The sequence below is a fragment of the Theropithecus gelada genome, chromosome 19, assembly GCF_003255815.1.
Source record: "Theropithecus gelada isolate Dixy chromosome 19, Tgel_1.0, whole genome shotgun sequence".
Classification (NCBI taxonomy): Eukaryota; Metazoa; Chordata; class Mammalia; order Primates; family Cercopithecidae; genus Theropithecus; species Theropithecus gelada.
Genome location: NC_037687.1, coordinates 24,008,394 through 24,022,786, shown reverse-complemented (window position 1 = coordinate 24,022,786; position 14,393 = coordinate 24,008,394). Strand labels below are relative to the sequence as shown.

The 14,393-nt window shown below is 48.1% G+C and overlaps 1 protein-coding gene across 1 annotated transcript in view; it reads right to left on the bottom strand.

Annotated features, from left to right (window-relative positions):
- Window positions 1-9,344, bottom strand: part of ARHGAP35 (Rho GTPase activating protein 35) — a 146,457-nt gene extending 137,113 nt beyond the window's left edge. The window contains exon 1 of the mRNA XM_025366325.1: window positions 9,172-9,344. The gene's annotated coding sequence lies outside the window, so the exon portion shown is untranslated. The remainder of the gene's footprint in view (window positions 1-9,171) is intronic.
- Between the last annotated feature and the right edge of the window lie 5,049 nt (window positions 9,345-14,393).

The window sequence follows — 14,393 nt, the reverse complement described above, 5'->3', positions numbered from 1 at the left end:
AGACTAGACTCTCAAATAATTTCCAGCTCAGTAAGAACTATGTAGAAAAGGGAATCATGCCCCATCATAGGAAAAAGGGGCTTGTACAACATGCAAAAAATTCAGAAATGGACACTTAAGATTTATTTACTTTTCTACATGTAGATTATACTTTAATTTTTTAAGAAAAAAACTTAAAAGGGGATTTGTACACAAGAAAATATATACACTTTGTATATACATAACATCAAATCATAACAACTTTAGCTAAGGCTGCCATTTTTTAAGCCTTTGTGGTTATTGAGTGGCTACTACTTGGTACATGCCAACAGCCAAGACCCACTCCACAGCAGTCAGGAGTCTTCTCTTTTTCCTCATTTATCAAAGGCTTTATCTACATTCCTCAAATGACTGAGCAATCAGAGGAAGAAATTTCTTATACGCTGGCAGCATTAAAAAACATACACAGTGATTTCAGGCCATTAAAAAGGTTACTATAAAAGCAGCATATCCACCAGCCTCTACCTACAACGTTAATAGGCATTTCTGAAAAATAAAGATCTAGTGATACGTTTTATCACCAATCATTTAGGTAAGCTATTCCCAGTGAAATAATTCCCTTGAAGTGAAAGCTACTCTACCAGAAGATGCAGATTTCAAGAATCTAATAATCTTGTATTAACGCAGTGCTGACTTTCATTTGTACACAATCAATTTGTTACTGAACAAAGAACTCTTTTTAATTGCCCATGGCAATTAATGGTAATCATTTTCCTTTGTCTCATTCCTAAGTAGTGCAGGCTGCAAAAGATAAAGCCACAGTTTTGACCTTTCTTTTAAATGAAAATGAGGAAAAAGTACAATGCAACTATATACATACACAAACACACAATGCAAATACATATACACACACATACACACACACACACACACATAATTTTTTTTTTTTTTGAGACAAAGTCTCACTTCATCACCCAGGCAGGACTGGAGTGGCGCGATCATGGCTCATTGCAGCCTTTACCTCTGGGGGCTAGGTGTTTAGGTGATCTGCCCACCTTGGCCTCCCAAAGTGCTGGGATTATAGGCGTGAGCCACCACGCCTGGCCAACTATATATATACACCTCAGGAGACTATTAGCTGTAACTAACCAGCATACTTTTAGACTAACATTTTCTTAAATGCAAAAAGTTACTAAATAAAGTATTATGGCCCTATGGGGAGGCTCAGGCCTGTAATCCCAGCACTTTGGGAGGCCGAAGCATAAGGATCACCTGAGGTCAGGAGTTTAAGACCCGCCTGGCCAACATGGTGAAACCCCATCTCTACTAAAAATACAAAAAACTAGCCAGGCATGGTGGTGAGCGCCTGTAATCCCAGCTACTCAGGACGCTGAAGCAGGAGAATCACTTGAACCTGGGAGGTGAAGGTTGCAGTGAGCTGAGATTGCACCACTGTGCTCCAGCCTGAGTGACAGAGGAAGACTACGTCACGAGAAAAAAAAAAAAAAAGAGTATCATAGTGAGCTCCACATAAATAACTCAAGAGGAAAGATGTATTTCTATCTGTATGTTTCTTTTTTTATTTTTAATTGTAAATTGACAAATTGTAGTTGCATATATTCTATGCATATATTTTTAGTTGCCTACCTAAAGAAAATATCTCAATTTGTAGCTACCCAAATACTTTTCTACTTGCTGAAAAAAATGTAGATTTAAGGAGTTATTACATGACCAAACATCTCTACCTTCTTCCTGTTAGACTAGTTTACTTATAGTTTTGTTACACCTGTGTTTGAATCCAGGTCAGAAATAAAATGCTCAACTTTTCCAAATATGCTGGCTAAAAAGGCAAGCTGGTACTTGTGGTGTAGACTCTTTTCAAAATGCTGTGATACAGAACCTACTGTGTGCTCAAATCTCTGAATATGAAAGTCTTCAAGACCATTAATACAGGATTATGTCCCAAGAAGCCAGATACTAATCAGAATAGTCTATTCAACATTTACTTCTCTTCACCCTATATGGTTAATTGTTTACAACTGACTATAAATTCCTTAAGGTGATGAACTATGCTGATTATTATACGCCCAGAGAGGCAACGTAGCCTAATAAAATAAACACAAATTTTGAAATCAGACAGATCTGGATTCTTAACACTGCCTTACTACTTATTAACTGTGTCACCATGATCAAGAAATTTATAATACAGCAAGTATGCAGATTAAAGTATCCTGGGCCAGGGCCAGGCGCGGTGGCTCACGTCTGTCATCCCAGCACTTTGGGATGCCAAGGCCGGTGGCTCACCTGAGGTCAGGAGTTCGAGACCAGGCTGGCCAATGTGGCAAAACCCCGTCTCTACTAAAAATATAAAAATTAGATGGGCATCGTTGGCGTGCGCCTGTAATCCCAGCCACTCGGGAGGTTGAGGAATGAGAATAGCTGGAATTCAGGAGGCGGAGGTTGCAGTGAGCCGAGATCTCGCCACTGCACTCCAGACTGGGCGATAGAGCAAGAGTCCGTCTCAAAAAAAAAAAAAAAAAAGAAAGAAAAAAAAAAAAAGCTGACCAGGACAGCAGGCCCTCTAAGCATTTAAAGTCTGCAAATGGCCATTACAGATGGTATAAACATCTAAAAAAAAAAAAAGACTCTAGCACCTGTTTTATCTTCTATCAACATGGATGCAATGGGGGCCTACCAAGTACAAAGTATTCTGCTAGGTGTGGTGGGAAATCAAAGATAATGTAAGAGGCTCCTCATCCTCAGGAGTTTACTATCTATCTAGAGAGAGATGACAATCTATTATTAGCCACAACATAAGGCAGAATGGGAACTAACTAGTATAATCCCCTCATTTTTCAAATGAAGGAACTGTAGTCCACAGAATTGAAAATGATTTGGCTAGTTACACGGCTAGTAAATGGCAGGGCTAGGGCTAGAATCCAGGTTTCTTCAACATTCTTTACATCATAGGAAGTTGCCTCTCAATTGTTCAAATTCAATTACCAATTTACTACAGTGGCCAGGACGAGGACATCATCCAAGTAAGAATGCAGAGATATTAGGAGAGCAAAAGGGGCAGGAAATACCTACAGATCTATAATACAACAGTCACAACTGCTGCAAAGTGCATAAAAAGAAAATGTTTGTTTCAATAAAGGAAAATGAGAGAGATAGGCAAGTCTGGCTATTTTCAACTAAAATAAATATTACTTTCCTGTAATGATACTTCATGGCTGAAAGTATCTGGTTCTCTGCTAATATATCAACTTAATGGCATTTCTCAATATCAGAGAAGCAAATAAATGAAAATTAGATTGACAGGTGCCAAAAGTTATCTTCAAGAATTCTTCATAGATGAAGCCTGATAAAGCATTGGATCAAAAGTTAAATAGAAAGAAACTTTCGGGAAGATGAACATCAATTATTTGTTTGCATTTCTTAATGCCAGGAATACAAGTGCTATTCAGACCATTGCTGTTTGAGAGCCTAGGTCAACAATGACTCAGCTTGAAAAATTCCATATTGTTTTTAAAAGAGATATATGGTTTCAGTTATGTAGCTAATATAATCTGGATAATCCCATCCCCCTAAATTATAAAGTAATTTCCATGTGAACGGTTGAAAAACAGGCAGTGTTTATTTTATATCTGAAAAAGTATACAAGGGTAATCCAGCTCATTTTACTGCGTCTCCCAGGGAAAGAGCCCGCTACACAAACTCCAGGTTATAGGACTTGATGACAGGCAGTTGGGGATTGGCAGGTGAGGGAGGAATCAAAGAGCAGCAACAGGAGCTTAGTCCTAAGCCCCAGCTCTAACTTGGTACGTGACCCAGGACAACAAGAATCTACAATCAGACCTGGACAGCACACCAGGCTTCAGACTAGGAAGGTGAAGCCCAGAGAGGTAAAGCAATTTGTTCAAGGTCCCAACTAATTAGGACAAGGCCTAGATCAGAAGGCAGGTCCCCGCCGTTATATAAGTCCAGTACTTTTCTGCTGTGGCAGGAAGCCTGTCACAATGCGTTATGCCAGCCTTCCATTCCTCCATCTGTAAATGAGGAGGCTAGACCAGGCACTGACTTTCACACTGAGTTCCAATGAACGCAAGGCGTCAAAGGAGGTATTTCTGCTAGTCACCTTCTCTCTTCATGCAAAGAATCTCAATTTTAGCCATTTTATAGATCGTGAAAAAGAAATCTTACCAACTGGACATCATGGATAGTGCCGTGATGAATAACAGAAGATTTTTTTAAAAAAGGGAAAAACAGGTCAGGCGTGGTGGCTCATGCCTGTAATCCCAGCACTTTGGGAGGCCGAGGCAGGTGTATCACTTGAAGTCAGGAGTTCAAGACCAGCCTGGCCAACATGATGAAACCCCATCTCTACTAAAAATACAAAAATTAACCTGGCGTGGTGGCGCATGCCTGTAATCCCAGCTACTTCAGAAGCTGAGGCAGGAGAATCGCTTGAACCCGGGAGGCGGAGGTTGTGGGGAGCTGAGATTGCGCCACTGCACTCCAGCCTGGGCAACAAGAGTGAAACTCCGTCTCAAAAAAAAAAAAAAAAAAAAAAGTCACGATGACTGTGTAAATCAAGACATTGTTTAGACTGCCAGGTGGTGACTGACAATAGTTATAGCAGATCACAGGAAGACCCTGCAAGCAGCCTAACATCTCTCAGGAGACCACAGTGGACCAAAGATGGGAAGCAGACCAGACTAGACGGAGACCAACAGCCACTCCAACCTTTTCAATCTCCAACTATATTGACCTGATGCCTCACCTCCTCACATGCAGACTCACCAAACATTTATCAGGCTATGGTTTACTGTCACCTGTGCAGCCCCCACCCCTCCCAGGCTGTGTCCTTTGCCAAAAGTCACCATCAAGGTCCATGGATCTGCCCATGAATCTGCACACCGACAACTTCTTTCAACTTCTTCTCTTCTGGATCAAGAAGAATGAGTATTTTCTGATTTGTCACCGTCCTAAATGCGTCAACCTTCACCATGCCAAGGAAAATGGGGGGCAGGTAAAAGGCGGGGGGATGGCCAAAGAAAGGTTAGTTGAAAACAAGATGATGACTTAAACGAGGAACTTTGATCAGATTAGTTTTTAAAAGTCTTTACAAAGATTTCCTAGGCAGGGCAAGAGCCCTTGAAAACATGTTACTACGTCGAAAGCAGTTGCCTACCGCCATCTCCAACTCCAAATGGCATATTAACTGTGCCAGAAGGCCAAGGCTACCACCTCACATTTCTGTAGCACCCAATTCCATCATGAAAGCAAATGTCAATGCTGGAGTTGGGGCCTCTGCTGGCCTCAGAGAAATCTGACAGTCTTTAAGAACATCAGTTAGCAGTGTAGGTGAAAAAAATCAGCTCTTTATTCTGTGTTTCCTCTCTCCCTATTATGTAAACTTAGGCTTTTGGCATGCAGGACCTTTTTATGCTGCCAATGATATTAAAACTCTGGGACACACATTTAAGCAGTACTGCATACACAGTTGTTTTTATTCTCAATTATCTGTCACTTCTATATTAAGAATAAAAAACAAAACAACCATTGATACTAACATGGGTAACACAAACTCTAACATAAATTCAGGAAATTAATCATGATATACAAGGCTAAAAATTCACCAACAGAAATGAATCAAAAAATCTTTAAGTCAATAATGGTGAAAACCCATGCCATACATAGATCATTAAAATTACCAGATTCTGTCAGAAAATTTTAAAAAGTTCAAGGAGCCATACAGATCTACTATCAGCCCTCTTCACTGTCTCATATACAAATGCCCTAATATTTGATGAGTGAATGGTCCAACTCTGTAGATGACAGTGAATGTTTTTTATTTCAAATATGTCCACACAGAATTATTTCTAAATAAGTACTAAAATAAACAAAGTTTGATCATAGCTCAGTTAAGAAAATCCTTCCAGTAAATGCTCCTTCACAGTTGGATGGCTACTTTAATATACAATTGCCCTAGGCCACAGCAGGGAAAAAAAAATCAGGCTTTTGATTTACTTAAGAAATAAAATAAATAAACCTAGAACATGCAAAAGATCCCCTTTCCCAAGTTAAGGAAGGAAAATGGTTGGATAGATTTACTGTAAAAACCACCTTTACCCCTGAATGAACTTCCTAAATCCGCCCTGCCGCCCAACCATATAGTCATTAAAGAAAATCGCTCAGGAATGGTAGCTAAGACGCATTTCTCAGATAATAAGACTAAAAATCCAATCACATCCACCAGTTCCTGGCACCCTTTTCTAACTCTACCAAATCAGGTCACTCAAAAAGCTTAAGGAATGTCAGTGCCCACCCACACACCCCTTGTACACCAATGAGCCCCAGAATCTAGCATGGATCTGCCCAGAGGCACTCAGCTCCTGTGGCAGGGAGAGCCTGCAATACCAGAGGGCAGAAATCTGAGTGACACTTGGCACTCTCTCTTTCAACAAACAACCGCAAAGTGCTTTCCAAACCCAAGCCCTCACCATTTTGAAGACCAGGAAGCTGGAGCCTTCCCTGGAGCAGAGGTGAAAAAGAAATAATAAGCCCACCTTCCCCATCCCCTCCCCCAAGGTCACACTGCAAACCAGAGGCCATTAGGGAAGGCAAGACTGTAGCTTCCCTAGGTCCAAGTGTGGCCATAACCCCCAGTGGGATCGGGAGAATCTGAGAACTGGCATTTCCCCAGCTAGAGGTAAAACAAAATGACTTGTCAGCTGGGGGAAAAAAAAGCACACTCCTAGGGGTGCTGGCTTAGAGGTAGAATAGGAGACAGGGTACTGTATGCAACCGCTCAGAGAAGGAAAGAGGGAAAGTGAGAAAGAGAATAAAGATCTGTGAGCAGCTGCAATCCCCTTTTCCAAAGGACACAAAGCTGCAGAGCCCAGAGAGCGGAAGGGGGAGAGCAAACAGCAGAGAAAAGAAAATGGGGCAACGGAAAGAGATCTACCTCCCTCCACACTACTAACCTAGTGGAAGTGGGAGAAATGGGGGAGACACTCCCAGACTCCACAGAGCAGTAACAATCAACCAACTCCCACCTATTTACCCAGATCTCTCAGGATCCCTGGGGATAGAACCCTCAGGGTTAGGGTGCAGAGAGAGAATCTGCAGTCTCAGAGCCTGAGAGCCTAAGGCCCAATCCAGCCCCTTTGCCTCTGCAGCAGAGGGATGGAAAACAGAGAAAGACATGCCTGAAAGGGGAAGTGCTCAATGGGGAATGGGTGGGCCACGGGTGGTGAGCTGCGATGAGCAGGTCTGATAGGAACTAAATGGGAAGAGAAGGAGCCTGCCAAGATACGAGGGGAAAGGGGAAAAAAAAAAAGGTGAGGAAGGAAACAAGTCCAAGATGAACAGAATTGGGAGAGGGATATCAAAGGTGAGTAAGGGGAGTGAGAATCTATCACAGCACTGAGGCAGCTCCAAGAGGAAGGTGGGGGGGATACATAGGAAAGAATGATTAAGAAGACATCTTAATGTCACAATTGGAGGGAGTGAGAACTCCAAAAGAAGACAAGAGGCAGGGCAGTGGAGGGTGGGCAAATAAAGCAGAGTGAAGGGTGAAGGCTGAATCAAAATCGTGGGGGGAAGAGAATGTCATGTGGAAAACTTAAGACTCGGGAGGGAACAGAGAGGGGACACAGTGACAAGAACCCCAGTGTTAAAGGACCGCTCCAAGAGCGGACGGCAATACAGAAGTTAAAAACCGGTCTAAAAACATGCGGGCAAGTGGACAGCTCCGAAGCAGCCGAGCTGGGGAGGGAAACACTAAATAGAGGATGGGGCAGAATTGAAAAAAACGAGGAGAAAGTGCAGGTACAAAATGGATCTAGGGGCAGGTCTGTGAGATGCACAACGGGAAGGGGATGGGTGACCAGCCCGGGAGGTATCAGAGGTATAGTGACGTTAAAGGGCATGTCTAAGGGCTAAAACGGGGAGGAGAGGAGTTGGAGCAAAGGGGACAGGAAGCAGTTTTTAGGCAGAGAACTGAAGGAGAGACAGGCCAAAGAAAGGAGTAGCAAATGCATGCAGTAGCTCAGAGAAGTGCCAAAAAGGAGGTGGGGGAAACAGGAAACCTCCAAGAGAACACTGGGGCTGAAACTGAAGGCAGTCTGAGTTAGGGAGAGATCAGTTGAGTGAACAGCAGAAATGGGAGACCTGCAGAGTCAGAGAAGCGGGAGGAGGCTGCTTCCCGGGAAGGCAGAGTCAGAAGCAAGCCGGTGAGGGGAGCGCAGCAAGATCTGAGGTCGGGCAAGGGGCAGAGCTGAGAGGCAGAAAGGTATGGAAGAGAGGAAAGGGTCTGAATGGCAAACGGTAACAAGAGCTGAGAAGGGGAAGAGGCAAGCACGGTGCAGCCAAGTCCGAGGGGATCAGGGGAATGAACTGGGGCACGGAAGGGTCAGAAGGCCAGCCGAGGGGCATCCCGGGGTGCAGCAGGCTCTGTGAGAGGGCAGACAGAAATGCAGATAGTAGGGCCCACGAGGGAACCGGATTAAGTCCAAGGGGAAGACCTGGGGCAGCAGTGCCTGGTTGAACAGGGGTCTCAGATGGATCTCCAAGGGGTTGGAACCGCAGGTCCTATAGGGACAGCTCCCAGGGTGCAACATATTCTGAGACAAGAATAATAGCACAGCAGGTAGGTCAAAGAAGCGGCCGAGGACAGATCTGAAGGGTGGTGAGAGCAGAATCGAGAAGAGGCAGAAGGGTCACGGATCTCAAAAGTGGGAGCCACAATTAAGGGATGCAAAATGGTCAATGAGAAAAAGGTGGGTCCCAGAAGCACTGCAGAGCCCGGGAAGAGCGAAGGGCATTATGGAGGGGTGGAAGAGGGAAGGGGGTCGCAGAATTGGGAGCCGGATGGCTGAAGTCGGGGAGGCTCTGAGGCAGACACCGAGATCCCAACTGATCGGGGGTGGGGGCGGCGGCGGGGACAGCAGGGCTGCGGCGGGCAGGGGTAGGTCCAAAGGGCAGAAAGGCCCCACGGGCCGGGCCGACGCGCGAAGCGACGGGGACGGCGGGGCCCGGGGAGCTGGGGGGGCCGCTCCTCCCCTCCCCCTCCAGCTCCTCCATTGTTCGCGGGCTCCGGGCCCCGCCGTCCCCGCCTCCCCCTGGACCCCTCAGCGGGGCGGCGCCCGGCCTCGCCGCCCGGGGCCCGTGAGCTCGCGCACTCACCAGCTGGGCGCCCTCAGCGCGGCCCCGGCCTCCAGGATCCCGGCAGCAACGACGGGGGCCCCGGCGCCATGTTCCCCTGCTCCTAGTCCAGCGGCGGCTGAGGCGGCGGCGGCGGCGGCGGCTCGGGCGGCGGGGGGCCGGGCGGACCCTCCCTCGCGGGTTCCCTCCTCCGCCTCCTCCACCTCCTCCTGCCGCCGCGCCGCGGCTCTCCCTCGGGGCGGGGGCGGGGAGGGGAAGGGGGGAGGGGCGGGAACCAGGGGGAGGGCGGACCAGCCTCGCTCACTCCCTCCCTCCCTCCCTCACTCGCAATGGCGGCAGCGGCTGCACCTCCTTCCTGCGACGGCCGCTCCCGCGCGCGCGCCCCCTCGCTACTGCGCGTGCGCGGCGCGTGGACCGTTGCAGGGGGATAACGGCCCCTGGGCGCGCGCCGCGAAGGGACAACCAGCGAGGCAGTGGGGAGAGGTCAGAGCGCGTGCGCACCCTAGGGTCTCACTGCCACCGCCGCTGCCTGAGGTTAGGAACCGCCGCGGACGGTGCAGTGCGCGTGCGCCCCCAAAAATGCAGCTACTGCGGCGGCCGCCGTCGTGACTGAGCTCTAGGCGAGCTGCAAACGAGCAGAGGGAGCGGGGTGGGGGAGCGCGCGTGCGCGCGGGGCTGCCAGCCGGCGCAGCTGTTGGCGCAGGGCAGAGGGAGTGGCCCGCAGGAGGAGCGCGCGTCTCCGCGCGCGCCTCAAGCAGCCGATCTGCCACCTCGCGCTGGCTTCTGGAGAAAGCCGAAGGAGAAAGGCATGGCCCGGTTTTGGGGGTGGGGGGCGAAGGGCGCGATCCCGCTCGCGCGGGACCTGAGCAGCCAATGGGAAGCAACGGGAGGTGGGTTTGCCGCGCGAGCCGCAGCCCCCGGGATAACGGAGGAGGCCAGAAGGAGCGACGTAACGTGGGGCGGTGGGGCGGGGCTGAGAAGGAGGGAGCCCACCAGAGAGGGAGTTGATTGGAGGATATGAGGAGGCGTGGCCCGCCTCAGCCCAATCCGAGCTTCGCAATTCGTCGTCCCGGAAGAAGAGGCGGGGATGGAGAGCGCGTGCTTTCTCCTGGCTGTGAAGAAAATCCGCAGCCAACGCGCGCGTCCTTGCAACTTGTTTTTAGTTCTGTGATCGCCTGATCCCCAGGAGAGGGAAGACGGCCTAGTACTGTGTGCAGCCCAAGCCTGTCACTTAGCATTGTGCAAATGACTACAAATCAAATGTCAATTAGGGCGCCTGAAAGGAAAAGAGTAGTGATGGGAGAGGGCACCGCTGTAACCCTTGACTCCTCTGAACTGAGGAGGTGTTCCTCTGGGACTCCTCCGGAAGTACAGATCGTGGAAGATGAGCTTCCCGGGCGCCGAGCCAATATTTGTGGAATGCATGAAGAAAGGCTATTTCCTATTACATTTGGCATTTCTGCCATAAGTCTCTTCATCTATAAAATGGGATGATAATCATACCTCTCTCGTAGGGCTGCTGTGAAAATTAAATAGATTATATTTTGTAAAGCTCTGGAAATCAGGCCTTGCATATAGTAAGCGCTCTGTAAGCGTTGATAAATAAAATTACATGGGCTTGTTTATTCCATTAATAAAGCTTTTTATATTAAAGGATTTTCCTTTTTTTTTTTTTTAATTTTTTTTTTTAATGTAGCACTTTTAGGGCCGGACATGGTGGCTCACGCCTGTAATCCCAGTACTTTGGGAGGCCGAGGCGGGCGGATCACTTGAGGTCAGGAGGTCGAGACCAGCCTGGCCAACATGAAACCCTGTCTCTACTAAAAATACAAAAATTAGGTGGGCGTCGTGGCGGGCGCCTGTAATCCCAGCTACTCGGGAGGCTGAGGCAGGAGAATGGCTTGAACTCGGGAAGGAGAGGTTGCAGTGAGCCGAGATCGCACTGGACTCCAGCCTGGGCAACAGAGGGAGACTCCGTCTCAAAAAAAAAAAAAAAAAAAAAGTACTTTTAATGCATTCAATCTGATTTTTAGATGTTAGTGGCTTGAAACAACAGCAACAACTTTTCTTTAAGCACTGTGGGGCTGCCAAATCGAGTGCATGGGCTGTCATTATAAACCGTGGTGTGTAAGGGACTTTTGATATTACTTGAGGAGACACAGGAAAGACAAGGTGGGGGGCAGTGAATTCCTGATACCCGTACTTCAAATTAATGTCTTTAACACCTATGCAGTGTTCCAGGTCTTTTCAATCTTAAATTTGTGAACTGGCGGCACCTGGAGAACAAGGACAGTTGGGCTCACGCTGGATCCCCCAAACCCCTTGGGAACCCATCAGCTCTGATTTACCCTTCGACTCTCAGCTTGAAGTCACCTTCTCAGGGTAGTCTCCCAGATTTGGCCTAATACCTCGTTCTTTAATAATAAAAATGAGTACTTTGTACCAAGCAACAGTCTTTTAAAAATTTTTTATTTTGAGACAGAGTCTGGGATTACAGCTGGGATTACAAGCTTGTGCCGCCATGCCCCACTCATTTTTTTTTTTTCTTCAAGACAGAGTCTTGTTCTGTTACCCAGGCTGGAGTGCAGTGGTGCAATCTCAGCTCACTACAACCTCCACCTCCCGGGTTCAAACGATTCTTCTACCTCAGCCTCCTGAGTAGCTGGGACTACAGGCGCCACACCTGGCTAATTTTTGTATTTTTAGTAGAGACAGGGTTTCACCTGTTCGGACGAGGCTGGTCTGGAACTCCTGGCCTCAAGCTGTCACCCATGTCAGCCTCCCAAAGCCTGGCCACAACTTTTTTTTTTTTTTTTTTTTTTTTTGAGATGGAGTCTCACTCTGGCATCCAGGCTGGAGTGCAATGCCGTGGTCTCGGCTCACTGCAACCTGCACCTCACAGGTTCAAGCGATTCTCCTGCCTCAGCCTCCCGAGTAGCTAGGACTACAGTTGCCTGCCACCACACCTGGCAAATTTTTGTATTTTTAATAGAGATGGGGTTTCACTATGTTGGCCAGGCTAGTCAACATTCTTTTTATTTGTTTTTTTTGTGGATTTTTTTTTTTTTTTGAGACAGGGTCTTGCTCTGTTGCCCAGGCTGGAGTGCAGTGGAACAATCAGGGCTCACGGCAGCCTCAACTTCCTGGACTCAAGCAATCCTCCTGAGCAACTGGAACTACATGACCTCACCATGACACTTGGTCAGTTTTTTTTTATCTTTTGGTGGAGATGGAGTCTTGCTGTGTTGCCCAGGGTGGTCTCAAACTCCTGACCTCAAGCAAGCCTCCTGCCTCAGCCTCCCAAAACGCTGAGTTTACAGGCATGAGCCACCATACCTGGACATGCCAGGCAGCAGTTTAAAAGCACTTTAGACCCATTAACTCACTGAATCCTCACAACCTTATGAGTAAGTTATAAGGTACAGAAAGGTTACACAGCTAGTAAGTAGCAGGTTTGAGATATAAACCCAGACAGCTGGGTCACGTTACTACACATAACATTTCTTCAGGGTTCAGGGTTTGCAGTTCTGTGTTGGATCCCAGCACTTTGGGAGACTGAGGAAGAAAGATCACTTGAGTCCAGGAGTTCAAGCCTTCAGTGAGCTATGATTCTGCCACTGCACTCCAGCCTGGGCCACAGGGCCAGACCCTGTCTCTAAAAAGATTAAATGAAGTTCTGTGTTGATATCACCATTTTGTGTGTGAGCCCTCTGATGGCAGGGGACTCTGGCTAGTTCCAAAGTCTGGCAAATGGCCCACAATTAAAACTTGTTAATAAATAAAAATGAACGAGTCGGCCAGGCGCAGTAGCTCAGGCCTGTAATCCCAGCACTTTGGAAGGCTGAGGTGGGTGGATTGCTTGAGACCAGGAGTTCGAAACCAGCCTGGACAACATGGCGAAACCCTGTCTCTACAAAAAATACAAAAATCATCCAGGCATAGTGGTGCACGCCTGTAATCCCAACTACTTGGAAGGCTGAAGCAGGAGAATCACTTGAACCCGGAAGAGCCAAGATCGCACCACTGCACTCCAGCCTGGATGAAAGGAGGAGACTCCGTCTCAAAAAAAAAAAAAAAGAATCCAATGCTAAACAAGGGGGTGGTAGGCACTGGGGACATGGTAGCCAGAGACAAAGTCGTTGTCCTTCTAGCCTTCTTTGAGATGCTAGCTCAGATGTCCCCTCTTCCAGGAGGCCTTCTCTGATGCCACAGGCTGGGTCAGCTGCTTCTTCCAGGCTCCCACAGTCCCTTTAGGTCTCCCGTCCAAGCCCTGGCCACCTTGGGTGGTCCATATCTGGTGATAGGTCTTTCCCATCGGACTGCGAGGCCCCTGAGGGCAGGGCCAGGGCTGTCTCAGTCATCGTAGACATCTCTAGCACGGATCCAGGCACAAGGCAGGGGCCCAGGCATTGTTTTACTGCATGAACGGAACCATCAAGGGGTGCATTCCCAGCTCTGCAATTTTTTCCAGTGCGCAAGAGGGCGGACAGTAGTTGAGCAAGTCAACCACAGGAAGCGGGCTTCCCTGGGGGCAGCCGCCTCCGCGCACCCGGCTAGCCTCCACTCCAGGATAAATAAACAAACGAGTAAACAATTAACCAACACAGAGAAGTGCCGACTGCCGGCTTGGGTAGCTGTCAAGATTTCCCAAGCATCGCCCTAGGGGCCCGAATGTCTGGAGGTCACATCAACGGGAGAGCCGTCGGGGTTGGTTGATAAGAGGCGGGCGTGGGATTCCGGACCTGCATTGGAAACCTGCACAGGCAGAAAAATGCACAAAAGGATTTTGTAAAGAGGGTGGGACGCTGGGGTATACACTGTCTTCATTTCTGAGAGTCTGAAGAAACAGAGAGGGTGGGGACCAGGTCTGCGTGTGACGGAGGAGTCAGTGGGTCCACAGCGCCGCCTGCAAACCGAACCGGGGAAGCTGCAGCGGGAGAACGCCGCGGGGCTGGCGGTGGACTCTTCAGCCATTGGTTCAAGAGCAGCCAATCACGAGGCAGGAACAGGAGGCGGGGATGCTCGGATTCACCGCCGAATCGCAGTGCCTGGGCCCCTTGCTTAGTAGATACGCACTAAATATCTACTGCATGAATGCATAATAAACATCTATATTTAAAAAAAAAATGTGAGACAAGCTCCGTCGCCCAGGCTGGAGTGCAGTGCTGCAATCACAGCTTACTGCAAGCTCCTCCTTCCCGGCTGAAGGGATCCTCCCACCTCAGCCTGCACAGTATCTGGGA